The sequence below is a fragment of the Balaenoptera borealis genome (assembly GCF_965194805.1).
Source record: "Balaenoptera borealis genome assembly, chromosome: 6".
In the NCBI taxonomy this organism is placed as follows: Eukaryota; Metazoa; Chordata; class Mammalia; order Artiodactyla; family Balaenopteridae; genus Balaenoptera; species Balaenoptera borealis.
Window position 1 is genome coordinate 31,999,039 of NC_138863.1, and position 14,929 is coordinate 32,013,967.

Here is a 14,929-nt window from a genome sequence, read left to right on the forward strand (position 1 = left end):
CCCGGGAAAAGAATTTTTGCTCTGTAGCAACAAAGCCTGTTGCAAAAAATGACTTCATTGTTACTTCTTAAAGTTATGCCCTCTGTCTTTATGGATGGCTGATTGAAAAGCCATCTGAGGGGCTTCCCCAGTGGCACAGTGGTTGAGAGACCACCTGCCAATGCGGGGGACATGGGTTCGAGCCCTGGTCTGGGAAGATCCTACATGCCGCGGAGCAGCTAAGCCCGTGCACCTCAACTACTGAGCCTGCGCTCTAGAGCCCGCAAGCCACAACTACTGAAGCCTGCGTGCCACAACTACTGAAGCCTGTGCGCCTAGAGCCCATGCTCCACAACAAGAGAAGCCACCGCAATGAGAAGCCTGTGCACCGCTACGAAGAGTAGCCCCCGCTCAGCACAACTAGATAAAGCCCGCGTGCAGCAATGAAGACCCAAGGCAGCCAAAACTAAATAAATAAAATAAATAAATTTATTTTTTAAAAAAAGAGCCATCTGAGGCTTTGTTTCAATATCCTCTATACTGCTGAAGTTAAGATTCTGTTCACTCCATAAATCTTTGTGTTTTATACAAGGACCCCATGCCATTCATTCGTGATTTCATTTAGTTTCAGGGGGGGAAAATCTCTGCTGATGGATTTATTTGCTTCCTGTTGTCAGAAAATGAAAAATATATAACTCTGTGTTTCTCCTGTAGCTTTAGCAACTGGAAATCTTACAGCAATTTTCTTGCCCAGGTGTGGCAATCTGTTCAACTCTGTTGTCTAAATATATTTACTTTTTATCCTCCTTGTAGATGAACTCTGTTTTGTTTTACATTTAAATGACATATTGTACTCTTGTGGTCTGTAGTCACCTCTGAACCACTGACACAGGGTATAAATTTTTCTAAACTAGACAGTGTACATTTTTCTTGCAGTGTTTAATTCTCAGCATGAAGCAATTCCTGAATGGCCACTTGAATCAAGATTAAAAACTTGCTTGTTATAATATGCGGGATTAGTAGTACTGTATTCTGTGCAGTTGAGTCTCTTAATTGGATTGGGTACTGGGTCCAGTTGTGTTGGTTTTACACATCTACTTTTACAAATACAAGCCAGAGACAGGAAGTTATGATGCATTTCCAATGCTTTCAGAATCTATTCCTTCTTTGTAGGCTATGAATTTCTGAAGCAACAAAGTGTCTCCATGGCTACCTGACAAAATTACTAAGGCTGCCAGAGCCTGCTCCTATTTGGCTATGAACTAAATTAATCACTAGAGCCAGCACGTGATAGATAATTCCCATCTCCAAGCCCTGCAGGGGGAGATGTTGAGCATCCAATGAAAACCCAGCAACACTCCTTACAGTGGCTCGATCAAGATTTGCTTTGGTACTGGCTAAATCCTCACACGTGGGAATTGGCGCCATGGGTCATTTTCATTCCCCAAATCTCCTAATACTGTTTACCACTTATGGCAACCACATACTTAATGGCAAAGTTTGGGTTGGACCAGCAGTAGCTTTTAACTCTACTTCCCTGTATGATTCCTCAGTTTCCTCAGCACCCTCCAACACAAAAGCACTAGTTACTCAACAGAGCTTCTCAATGTTCCCAGAAGCTTTTTACACATTCCTATCATGAAACGCCTTCCATGTCTATCCATTTCTAAGTGTTAGGTCCCTAAGGACAGTATGGCATAGGATTTAAGTGCACGGGCTTTGGGTTCAGAAAGACCAGGATTCAAATCCTGACTCTGCCCCTTACCATCTGTGTCATTTGGGCAAGTTACTTAACCTCTCTGAGATTTGGTTTTCCCATTTGAAAAGTAAGGATATTTATAATAATACTACCTCAAGAGTGGTTGTTATGATTAAAATGATAAAGAATTTAGTACAGGGAGATGCTGGTCAAAGAGTACAAACTTCTAGTTATAAGATAAATAAGTTCTGGGTGTCTAATGTACGGCAGGGTGATTATAGTTAATAATACTGTATTATATACTTGAAAGTTGCTAAGAGAACAGATCTTAAATGTTCTCACCGGAAAAAAGAAATGGTGATTATATGACATGATGGAGGTGTTAGATAACGCTATGGTGATAATCATTTTGCAATGTATAAGTGTATCAAATCAACACATTGTACACATTAAACTTACATCATGTTATATGTCAATTATATCTTAAAAATAAGAATTTAGCACATAGTAAGCACTTAATAAATTATTATTTCTCAGTACTCACAAAGTATCTGTTCTGGAATGACCAGGTCTATTGAGAGCAAGCTCTTTCTTATACTAAACAGATTAAAATGTGTTTCATAATAACATCACTCTTTGTTCCAAGTTCTGCCTTCAGAAGCTACCTTGAATGTGTATATTCCTTCTTTCACATAACAGCATTTTCAATATTTGAGGAAGCTATCATGTACCTCTTTTCACATATTTGGGGACAGCTATCATTTTTCCAGTATTACTATTTCTAATCCCTTCAACTGTTTTCCATATGCCTTTGAATCTGTCACCACCTGTGGCAGAGCTGGCTAGATGCTTACCAATCCTGTTTCCTCTTATTGGGCACACAGGAACATCCCATTTCCCAACCTCCCTAGATGTAGGTTGGTGTCATGGCACTGGGTTCTGGCCAAGAAAACAAGGGCAAAATGTACACGTGCCACTTCTACATCAGGTCCAATGTCCTGTGAGAGCCTCCTTTCTCTCTTTCACTCATTGGCCTGTTTAATGCAGAGGATCCAGTGGAGGATTTCAAGGATACGCAGATGCCAGAGACAGAAGCTTGAATCCCTGAATCATTACATAGAAGTCTACCTGTTAAACACCTGCCAGACTGTCACACCAGTGGGAAACAAACCTTTATTGTATTAAGCCTTTAAGACAAGGATTTATTCATTACTGCAACATATCCTACCATACCAAGGCTAATACATCTTTGTAGTTACCAGTCTCTGGATATATAACAGCTTGTCAGTGGCTCTCTTAAAAGATGATACAATTTTTGCATCATCTGAATACAATTTTTTCAAATGTAACCAAAACTGAATACAACTTTTCAAATGTGACCTGGCCCTGATGAAAGAAAACTACCTCCTTGTTTCCCTGGGTACCACATTTTTATCAATGCTTTCCAAAGTTGCTTTATGCTTAGCAACACATTACACGTACACAGGTGACACAAGTTAAACTTTTAGCTGACAACAAAAATGATATATTTTTTCAAACCAACTACTGTTAAGCCAGGGGTGGCACAGACAGTGTTCACCAAATATCCCATTTGCTCCTCTACACTTCCCAGCCTCCCTGGCAGTTTGGTTGGGGCCAGGTTTACATTTCTAAGAGCAGAAATGGCATGTGTCTGGGCTGAGGCAGTTAGGAGACAGTATGTCTCCTCCATCACTCTCTTCCCTGCTGCAGTGAACTTGGAAGACATACACCAGATGAAGGTAACCTTTACAACCTGCATAGGACTTGGCATAAATGAGAAATAAATGGTTATTATACTAAAACACTAAAATTTCAGAGTTTGTTGTGGCATCTGACATTAATTAACTTGACTCCCCAACCTGGTACCTGTGTAATTCATTTATTTATACTTTAATTCAAAACTTTGTATTTACTGCCATCAATTTTAAATTATTTATTGATTATATTCCTATAGGAAAGTGTCATATCATACATGAATTAATGAATTTTCACACATTGAATGTACAATGTGTGAAATTCAAAACTGTATTTACTGCCATCAATTTTAAATTATTTATTGATTATATTCCTACAGAAAGTGTCATATCTTACGTGAATTAATGAATTTTCACACATTGAATGTACATGCATAAGTAACACCTACATCAAAAAAGAGAACATTACCAGCACCTCAAAAGCCCCTTCATGCCCCTTCTAGACACTATCTGCCCAAGAGTAGATACTGCCCTGATTTCTAACAGCAAAGATTAATTTTTATCTGTTTTTCTGTTTTATGTAAATGGAATCATACAATATGTACTCTTTTGGGCAAATATTACGTTTGTGAGATTCATCCATATTGTCATGCATGGCTATTATTGGTTCATTCTTATTGCTAGGTAATACTTCATTATGTAAATATGCTGCCTTGTCATTTTCTTAATGGTATTTTTGATAAAAACAGAATTCCTTAACTTTATGTAGTCCAATTTATCAATTTTTCCCTTATAGTTAGCACTTTTTTTTTTTTTTAAATTATTTATTTATTTATTTATTTATTTTGGCTGTGTTGGTACTTCGTTTCTACGCGAGGGCTTTCTCTAGTTGTGGCAAGCGGGGGCCACTCTTCATCGCCGTGCGTGGGCCTCTCACTATCGCGGCCTCTCATTGCGGAGCACAGGCTCCAGACTCGCAGGCTCAGTAGTTGTGGCCCACGGGCCCAGTTGCTCCGCGGCATGTGGGATCTTCCCAGACCAGGGCTCGAACCCGTGTCCCCTGCACTGGCAGGCAGACTCTCAACCACTGAGCCACGAGGGAAGCCCTAGTTAGCACTTTTTATGCCGTATTAGGAAATCCTTGCCTACTGCAAGATCATGGAGTTGTTCTACCTTTCCTTTTAAAAACTTGTTTTATCTTTCTAATAGATTGGCAACTCATCTAGAATTAAATTTGGGGGTATGGTATGAGGGAAGGATCAATATACAGTTTTTTCCATTTGGATATCCAACTGACTCAATGCCATTTATTGGAAAGACCATCCTGCCCTCCTTGCATTGAGTTACTCTTTTGTTGTAAATCAGGTAATATATGTATGCAGATTCTGTTTCTAGACTTCATGTTCTGTTCCTTTGGTCAGTTTGCCTCTCTTTTGCAAATACCACACTGTTTAACTCAGTATTGATGTATCTGGTAGTGTACATCCTCCAACTATTTTCTTCTACTTCTGAAATGCCTTGGCTATTCTTGGTTCTTTGTGTTCCCGTACGTATTTTTGAATTATCTGGTTAATCTCCACAAATTAATCTGCAGTGTTTTAACTGGAACTTTGTTGAATTCATAGATTAACTCATGTAGAACTGACTTCTTAACAATGCTGAGTCTTCCAACGCATTAGCTTGGTTTCTTTCTTCACTTGTTTAGACATTTTTAAATCTCTCTCAGTAGTGTTTTGCAGTGTTTAGGGTAAAAGTCTTGCACATCTTTTGTTAAATTTATTCCTAGATATTTAATGTTTTTTGATGCTTTTGTAAATGGTATCTTTTTTTTACTTTATTCTGTTCATTGCCAGTATGTAAAAATACTATTGATTTTTGTATATATGCCTTGTATACAAAGACATTGCTAAATTCACATATTAATATAGCTTGTAGATTCTTCTGGACTTTCTACATATGCAACCATGTCTTCTGTGAATAATGACAATTTTTTTCTTTCTTTCTAGTCCTTACGCCTATCTCTATTGCATTTTGTCTTTTAGTTTTAAGTCCAAAATTCCAATGGGTTGAGGTAATTTCAAATCATGATTTTATAAGCCAGAACGTTAGCTGCTTCCCCAACAATTTCTCAGATTTGTGAATGATAAGCATGCATTTTATATGCTCATTCAAATCAGTGTCCAAAAATAATTTTTTAAACAAGAAAAAGCTGAGACAAAGGCATGGAGAATGCCCCAGGAGACTTATTTTCAAGTTGAAATTAATCATTAATTAGTATTCTTTGTAGGCAAGTGTTCAGCTATCACTTGATTCACCCATACATTTCTCAGCCGGTATCCATTTCTTCACTAGAATATCACAAGATGCTTTCAAATTTCACTTGAAATCCACATACACTTTGTGCCACTCTTATCTCTTTAGACCGAAGATCCTATGTAAAATGTATAGAGTTCACTCCTTTCTCTTAATGAACCTATGCTGGCTTCTTAGTAATGACTACTTTTCTTTTTAAGTAGTCATAAAATATCTGCTTAATAGTTCATTCTGTCATTTTTCTGGGATGCTATGAATGTGAATTTTCTGTCCTTTTTTGGAGACTTCAAGGACCACAAATGTTCATATCTAGTTTCCTGTCATGCCTCCTATCTGCCACAATTTTTAAGAATTATTAACAATAATTCTTAGAGTGCTGATGCAAATGATTTCAGTTCCATGGGTCACAATCTGTATGTGTCTGAGAATGTAAATGTCCTAAAAGCAAAAAGGAAATGTCTCACTATATCCTCACTTAGTGTATTAGTCAGGGTCCTGGCAGGACACAGAATCCCCTCCCCACTCCCAGAGAAGAGACTTTAATAAAAGGACTATTTATAGGGTTGTGGGCAAAGTTAAGGAAGCAAACAGGGATGGTAAAGCACCAGAGATGATGGGAAGCTGGTAAGACCTTGAATCTATCAAGGTACCAGCAAGAAAAAGATGACTAGAACTATGACCCAGTGACATTTGGCTTCTTTCTCACCTCCCATCTTTTGGATGTGGACTTTTAAACTCTGAGCTCACCAGCAAACCCTCCTGCAACTTTACTGGTTCTGTTAGTTGTTTCTATGTTTTCCTTACTATAATCACTTTATATCACTTTGTCAAAATTTCCTCTTACAGGATTGCCATCCACTTTGAATTCTCTCCCCACTTGCAGTCTCTGACCATGAGAAAAACCTCCAAAGCATTTGAAATCAGTTTCTGTAAAACAGACTAAGCCCAATATTGTCTTCATTGACTATTTTATGAGCTCTAAAATGAGTGTAGTCACTTTTCCCCCAAAAGTTGGCTTAACTTTCACTGTAATTATTTTTTCATTGCTATTCAATTACTCCAGAGTTATGGTTCTTCGTATTGTGTCCTCTTCATCCTGAAGGATTGGGTCACTAGTAAACTGTGTTTCAAAAAACAACATATCAATTGTTTCTTTTAGGAGATTGAGACTTCTGTCAATGTCTCAATTTTATGCTATTTTGTGCATAAAATTTTATGCTATTCTGTGCATAAAATAGACTTCATATATACCTGATAACAAACATCAACATAATAAACACACTGATGTGGAATCCTCAAGCCACAGTGATTCATTAGGGAGTCCTACGTTTTGTTTCCACAAACCTGTATTAGTATTCTTACCCTGTTTAGTCATTTGCTGGGAGCAACTCATTGGAAGTTTAGGCCTTGGTGTGAGTGAACATTGCTGAATCCAGTAAGAGAGCAGCTGAGGCCATAGCCAATCATGCTCCTTGAAGCAGGATAGACATGACACATTTCATGGGCATGACAACCACATTAATTGATACGACTAGAAAAGCTTTATTATTAGCTTTAAATGATGTAGGAAAAAATACCTGTTTTAGTTCAATGTCCATTTGTGATTTTAAAAGAATCATTAGCAAATAAGATTAGAAGTGAACATACTTAAATTGGTACAGTTACTATGGAAAACAGTATGGTGTTTCCTCAAGTAATTAAAGATAGAATTACTATATGATCCAGCAATTCCACTTCTGAGCATATACCCCAAAGGATTGAAAGTAGGATCTCAAAGAGATATTTGTACACCCATGTTCATAGCAGCATTATTCATAATAACTAAACCGTGGAAGCAACTCAAGTGTCCATCAGTGGATGAACGGATAAGCAAACTGTGGATATACATGCAATGGAATATTGTTCAGTCTTAAAAAGGAAGGAGATTCTGCAGTATGTTTACAACATGAATGAACTTTGGGGACATTATACTAAATGAAATTAGCCAGTCAGAAAAAGATACATACTGTATGATCCCACTTATATGAGGTACTTAGAGTAGTCAAAATCATAAAGACAGAAAGTAGACTGGTGGTTACCAGGGGCTGGGGGCAAGGAATAACGGGGAGTTATTGTTTAATGGATATAGAGCTTCAGTTTCACAAGATGAAAACAGTTATGCGGATGGACAGAGGTGATTTTTGCCCAACGATGTGAACATTCTTAACCGGTAAAGAGCATCAAAACAAAGCAAAACTAGAGCAAATCTCAAACTTAATGGTGATGAAATCATTCTCTTTTAAATAAAAACAAATAGAGGAATAACTGCTCTCACCACTTCTATTCAGCATTGTATTGAAGCTCTTAGTTACAATGAAAAGCAGGAAAAAGAAATAAAAGCCATTAGCGCTGGAAAGGAAACCATCGTTATTCATATGTGACTGTATAACATATATAACACAAAATAATAGCCAGAAAATTATAAGGATTAAAAAGAGGGCTGGGCAAGGTTGTTGGATATAAGATCAATGTGTAAAAGTTAATTACATTACTGTATACCAGTAATAAAACATTAGAAAATGTATCTGCTATTTTCTTCTTTAAGTCGTTATATATTTTCCAGATTGATTCCTAGATCCAATTTTGTTTTTTTTTTTTTTTTGCTTCTTAAAATGGTATATCTTTAGAAGGCTAAATACGTGGAGTGATACACTATGTATTTAGATGGGGAAACTTAATATTACAAATATGTTAATTCTCCCCAAATTGACCTTGAAATTCAATGAAACTCCAATCCGATTCCCAGCAGGGTTTCTGATGGAACTTGACAAACTAAAATTAATATAGAAGACCAAGTAGCTAAGGTACCCCTGAAGAAGAAAGTCAGAAAGCAAGATTATAAAGTGATTGTAATTAGTGGAAGGTAGTTTTAGCTTATCAAAATAGATAACTAGACAATTGGAGGAAAGTGGAGAGCCCATAAATAGATGCATACCCATATGGAAGCTTGATGAAAAGGGTGCATTGAATATCAGTGTAACAGTGGGACAAATGGGATCTATACAGAAAAAAATAAAATTATATCCCAACCTCATGCTATCTTCAAAAGTCAATTTCAAATAAATTGTGAACTTAAATGTGAAAAGCAAAACTTAAGAACTTTTAGAAGAAAATATGTTTATGATCTCAGGGGAGAGAAAAAATTTTTAGATGAGACAAAAAACACATAAAACTGAGGGGAAAGACTTATAAATGGAAGCTATCAATTTTATCTCAGCCAAATTTATTAGGCGACACCATAAAAATCAGGTAAAGGTAAGCCACAAGATGGGAGAATATATTTGTAACACATATAAATAACAGAGAACTGGAATTCAGAAAATATAAAGAATTTGTTTAGGTAAATTATAAAACAGCCCTCCAAAAAATTTTTTTAAATGGAGAAAAGACTTGTACAGCTATTTCACAGAAGAAAAACCACAAATAGCCCCCAAAATTGAAGGAAATGTACTCATTTGTAATCTGAGAAATACAAGTAAAACACATTAAGATACTATTTTATACCCATCAGACTAGCAAAAATTAAATGACAATGGTGTTGGCCATGATGTGGAGAAACAGAAATCTTAAACATTGATGATGGGAAAGAAAATTGATACAATAATTGGAAACATTTTGCCATTATCTGGAGAAAATTAGTATAACCAGTAACACAGCAATTCCACTCCTAGGTATATATATTCTTTAAAGAAAATTTTTCATGTACACACAAAGAGATAATAGCCTCCTTCCTTAAAATGGGGTGGGGGGAACTCAGAAAACAATTTAAATGGGAGACTGGACTGAGATATAGTCAAACAGAAAAATTGTAATTCAGTGAAAATGAATAGTATCAAAATGGATAAATATCTCCTAATAGTGAGCAAAAAGCAAGTTGCAGTATGAAACATACAATAGACTCCTTACATAAAGGTCAAAAACATGCAAAACTAAAAAATATATTGCTTGAAGAGGCATACATACATGATAAAATTAAAACAAAGCAATAAAATAACAAAACACAAGCCAATATTTTGCTCTGGCAAGGAGAGACGGAGGTGGAAGAGAAGAAGGATACAGGAAGCTTCCAGGATACTGGTCATGTTCTAGTTCTTATTCTAGGACAGGTATACACAGGTTTTCATTATATTGCTTTATTTTGAACCACATGTATGTGTGTATACACACACACAGACACACACACCGTTTGTACAATATTTGTTCTCTTTTGTATGTGTGATATATTTTGTAATAACAATAACACACACAAAAAAGAAGACAAGCTCATGAAGGCTTTTGACCCTTCAACCTTCTTTCAGAATGTTGTATAGACATGATTCAAGAAATGAAGCATATAGCATGCAGACTTGAGGACAAGAGCCACATGCTGAAGGTGGTGGCACAGGAGGATAGAAGCACCCTGGTTTTGATCATGTGGTTGAGCTCCTGTTCCATCCCTGGGCAGCCTAGGAAACTTCTTATGATGTGGGCAATTTGTTACTAAAGCAGGGCTGTCTTTCACTCTCAGCCGAATGAAGTCTTCGAAGATACAGTATTAATGAAACTCTCAGGATTCTAGTCCCTACTAGAATCTTCTGTCTTGATCCTCTGGTCACATTAATGTCAATGTGATACGTTGATTCATACCCCATTCTTGTATCAAATCTAACAGGCACAGACCAATTACAACACATCCCCAGTTTCCTTATCTGCTAGAATTTCCCTAACCCACACTTTCTAATTCAACCACTTGCCTCATTAACTATGTCTCTATTGGTGTAGCTCATAATACTGCTGAATGTTATTACATATATTCTATGTAAATGCCGAAAATTCAGCAAAGCTCCTGTAGGGAAATACGTTCTAGGATATTATCTTCAAATTATCTCCTCCAGAAGACCTCCACCAAAAAAATGGGTTTTGTACCTATAAAGATGATATTTTTAGAGATCTCCTTACCTGAGGCAGGAAAAAAGTGTGGTTTCTGGGCTTAGTGTTACCTGAATCTCTCTCCTCCATTATTCATAAGTCTTTTCCTTCTTATGGTTGTTTTTTGATTCATACTATGAAAATTCCTCCCCCCCTTAAATTCAATAGCTTGACCTAAAAATTATGTTTCTCGACTCATCAAGATCTTGTAGTCTAAGTATATTGTGCCTCACACAGCTGTATAAAGACATACACATGCACTCACACAGAGGCACACGCATATGTATTAAAGATCAAACCTTTGATTCTTGAGAACAGTATTGTGGAATCTAGAAAAATGGTACAGATGAACTGGTTTGCAAGGCAGAAACAGAGACACGGATGTAGAGAACAAACGTACGGACACCAAGGGGGGAAAGTGGCGGGATGGGGGTGGTGGTGGGATGAATTGGGAGATTGGGATTGACATGTATACACTAACATGTATTAAATAGATAACTAATAAAACCTGCGTATAAAAAAATAAAATTCAAAAAAAAAAGAATCCTTGCTAAAAACGTTTGGCTCTGACTATTCAGAAATCCTTCTGGGAACTAACAAATATTATTGTCCTTGTTTTAGCCATGCTCCAATTACAGGGATAAGATGTTCTGCAATACAGCAGCAGTGCTTTCTGTGTCCTTTCTTCCCAGTGATTAAACTGTTTAGATTTTAAAAATTAAGACTAATTCAAACCATACTAAGCATGGAGTCATTATGGAATCCATGTTAATAAACAAAATAAACTATTTTGTCTAATGTCCATTGGAGATACTGAAGATGGATAGATTCTGCACCCTTTGGTCTGCCCTGCCAGAGTAACCCAGGCTACTCTCCTCTCCTTAAACTACTTTGGTCTTCTTCAGGGCAATTCCCTGAAGCTGGATACTGACCTGAGGAGAACAAGAAATCTCTAGCAAGGAGTGTTGATCATCCAGAGAGAGACTAGGAAGTTCACTGATATATATGCAATTACACACTTCTCTCTCCTCTCTTTCATCAATCCCCAACCCAGCCCGTTACACATGTTTAATCAAGTAAATAGATTCACAAAAAACATTTTCAATAGCATGATCAATATGGGCTTGTCATTTAAATGCAGAAGACTAGGGTTCAGCTCTTTTCTCTTCTATGTGTGTTACCATGACAACTACTTAAACTCTCTATTCCTCATCTATAAAATTGAAACAATAATGTCTACCTCAGCGTGTTCCCATGAAGATCAACAGAGTAAGTATATGTGATAACATTTCATAAATTGAAAAGTGCTATGTGATTTTGTTATTATTATTATTACTATATTAATTCTCAGCTTCAAACAGGATAAGACTGTTATTAGCAACCTTGTATAGAGGCCAAGGGTATAACCAAGGAGGGTCCTAGACCAACATCCCAAAATGTGGTACAGAACACTAGTTCCATGAGTTATTAATAGATATCATGTGTTTTTTTTAAGTAAAAGGATCAAAATTAGTTGGGAAATATTTGTTTAAAAGGTAAATCAGGGTTTTTTTAATTACAGGACTTCTCAGAACTTTTAATATGTAATGTAGTTGGTGACACTCCGAAAGGAATATCATCTGTAGTGTTCACCCCAAATATTTGCACCCCACAATTTCCTTTTGCAAACTGCAACCTCCAGCAAGTACAATTTTATCTTTTGCCCACTCTCTTCAATTTCTGCACTCCTATTTTCTGTTACCTAATTCTTAGAACACTTTCTCTAATTTCTGTTTTGTTGGATTTCTGTTAACAGGCAGAGAAAGATTTTCCAAAACAATGTTTTATTGGAGCAAAAACCACATGGCTAAGCCCACTCTATATAACATAGTTACAGGAACTCAAGGGAACAAAATATTAACAGGAAACCAAAACATCAAAAACATGAATTGCACTGTAGCAATACTTACCCCTCTCTGACCTACAAAGCAAGATTTCATAAAGGTAATTAATCAATTATCATAATTTATATTTAATTATTCCTTCTTATGAAACAATACTATGGTATGAAATCTTAATCACAGGTCTCTTTACTTTAGATTTTTAAGACCTACCATCTCAGCTACATATTTTCAAGTTCCATGGTAATTTTAGGGGCTTGTACTCTAAGACATGGAGCTCAACAGGCACTGGTTTTACACTAATATAAAAACAGAGTGCAAAGTACGTTTTTTCACTTGGCACATTTTAGGCCTTAGCATAGCCTAAGTGACACTCACTTCCTTATTTGGGGCATGAGAAAGTTCCAGCACACTGTCAAAGTCACAAATTTGCTGGCCTCTGTGTGTGCACTCCTAGATGCCTGAAGCACGCACCTTCCCTTTCTCTCAAATGTTTTCACGTCTATGAGTCAGATCATAAGTTCTTGGGCCAAACTCAGCTCCCCTGCCCCTCTTTTTTTCCTTTTGTAGCATATTTAGTACTTATGATCCTTCCCAAACACCCAGAGGCCACCCAGGTGTAGTGTATCTCTGATTGTGGCAGTTGTCTTTCTAAACTTCACCTATACCTCCCCCACTGTGACCTCCACACTCCCACAGACCCTCATGGCTCATTTTCTCCACTCCAGTTAAGGCAGCCAGACACAAGCTCCACCTCATTTACAAATGACTACATCTGCCAAAGCCTGTCTGGAGTCAGAAAACAACCTTGGGTTTGATTTGAGTGTGAAAACCACTGTACTCACTTGTTTGTTAAAAGACTTATGAAGATGTGTTAATCATGTCAATTTCTGGACCTCCCTACGCCCCCCAAAAAATGAAGAAAAGAAAAACAAGTGGGAAGGAAACCTACAATGTTGTTTCACCTCCTTTTGTTACCATGCTGTGACACAAAAGTTCACAGACTTGTAGAATCTCTGAATGAGAAGGGGTTTTAAGGTCAAGATGGTTTAAAGCACCTAACCCATGATGAAATTGACATGTGTACTAGTGAAAAGAGAGTAGGCTTTGAAGCCACACAAAACGGGTTGGCTTTGCCACTTCCTAGTCACATGGCCTTAGACAAGTTACTTAACTTCCCTGAGTCTCAACCCCAAATGAACCTCAAATGAAAAATGAAGAAAATAATGTGCAAGGTTATCATGAAGATATGAGGTTATGTACTTAAGATGCTTAATGTTGTGTCTAGCTCCAAACAAATGGTAGCTATGATCTTATTTATTTATTTACTTACTTATTTAATTTCTACATACTTGACAAATGATCATCCAGCGGTCTTAACTCCCCTTCAGGGATGAGAAACTCTTTGCTTTCCTAGTCAGCCCATTCCATCTTTGGAAAGTCCTCCAAGAGCTACAAAGTGTTTCCCTATTGTTGGGATTGCCAACTTCCCAAGGAGGAAGAGACTGGGTGGATGGCAGCAAGGGCTATGTTAAAGACTAACAAAGGAGGCTGTGGATTCAGATCGATCGGAAGAGAAAAAAATTCAGGCTCAATCAGGTCAACATGTGCTCATTAGCTCTCCTACACATGTATGCATACCGACCCCTCAAGCCCCCTAGAAGCTTCACTAGTTCAAAGTTCAAAGTTCAAAGAAGTTTCACTCTCCAGCCTTTCCTGTGTGGATGGATGGGAGGAGAAAAGGCAGTGTGAATTAAAGCAAGGAATCATTATTTCCCCATACTGCCATCTTAGGAAGTTTGGAAGTGGTGTTTAGGAGATACTGGCTATTTGTCCCTCTTATAAGATGTTGTTAACCAAAGCTCTGATGTCAAATAGGTGGATACTCTTTGGGAGCCATGTGCCCATTAATAGATCAGGCGTCTTCCCCCTAACACTTTGGATTGGGATGAGGAATTTGAGGACCAGCATCCTGGTCCCACATTTTAAAGAGATCACCCTTCCTGAGCCCAAGCAAAGCACCTCATTCTTGCCTTAAACATATATCTTCTGCCATTTTGGAATGAAAGGGACAGAGGTTTCAATCATGTTGCTGAATTTAAATTGGTTCCTCTAGGATTTCAACTCATTGGTCCTCATTCTACATCTCTGGGCCACAAAAAAATGAAACTCATCTAATGCTTTTCTACCCAGAAGGTTTTGAAGACTGAAAACAAATTCATGGTCAAATATAATATTCAAGTATCTTGTTTACAGTATGTCAGACACATGATTTCTGGAAATATACAAGCAATTAACTGAATTTTTCTTTGGACAGAAATGACTTCAGACTTGTATATCCTCCTATGAATTGATTCATCATGAGGATGAGTTCAAGAATACACATTCCTAGGACA

At 37.2% G+C, this 14,929-nt stretch overlaps 1 long non-coding RNA gene across 1 annotated transcript in view; it reads right to left on the bottom strand.

Moving 5' to 3' along the window:
* LOC309631132 overlaps window positions 1-14,929 on the bottom strand; it is a 372,959-nt gene that overhangs the window by 253,084 nt on the left and 104,946 nt on the right. The window lies entirely within an intron of this gene.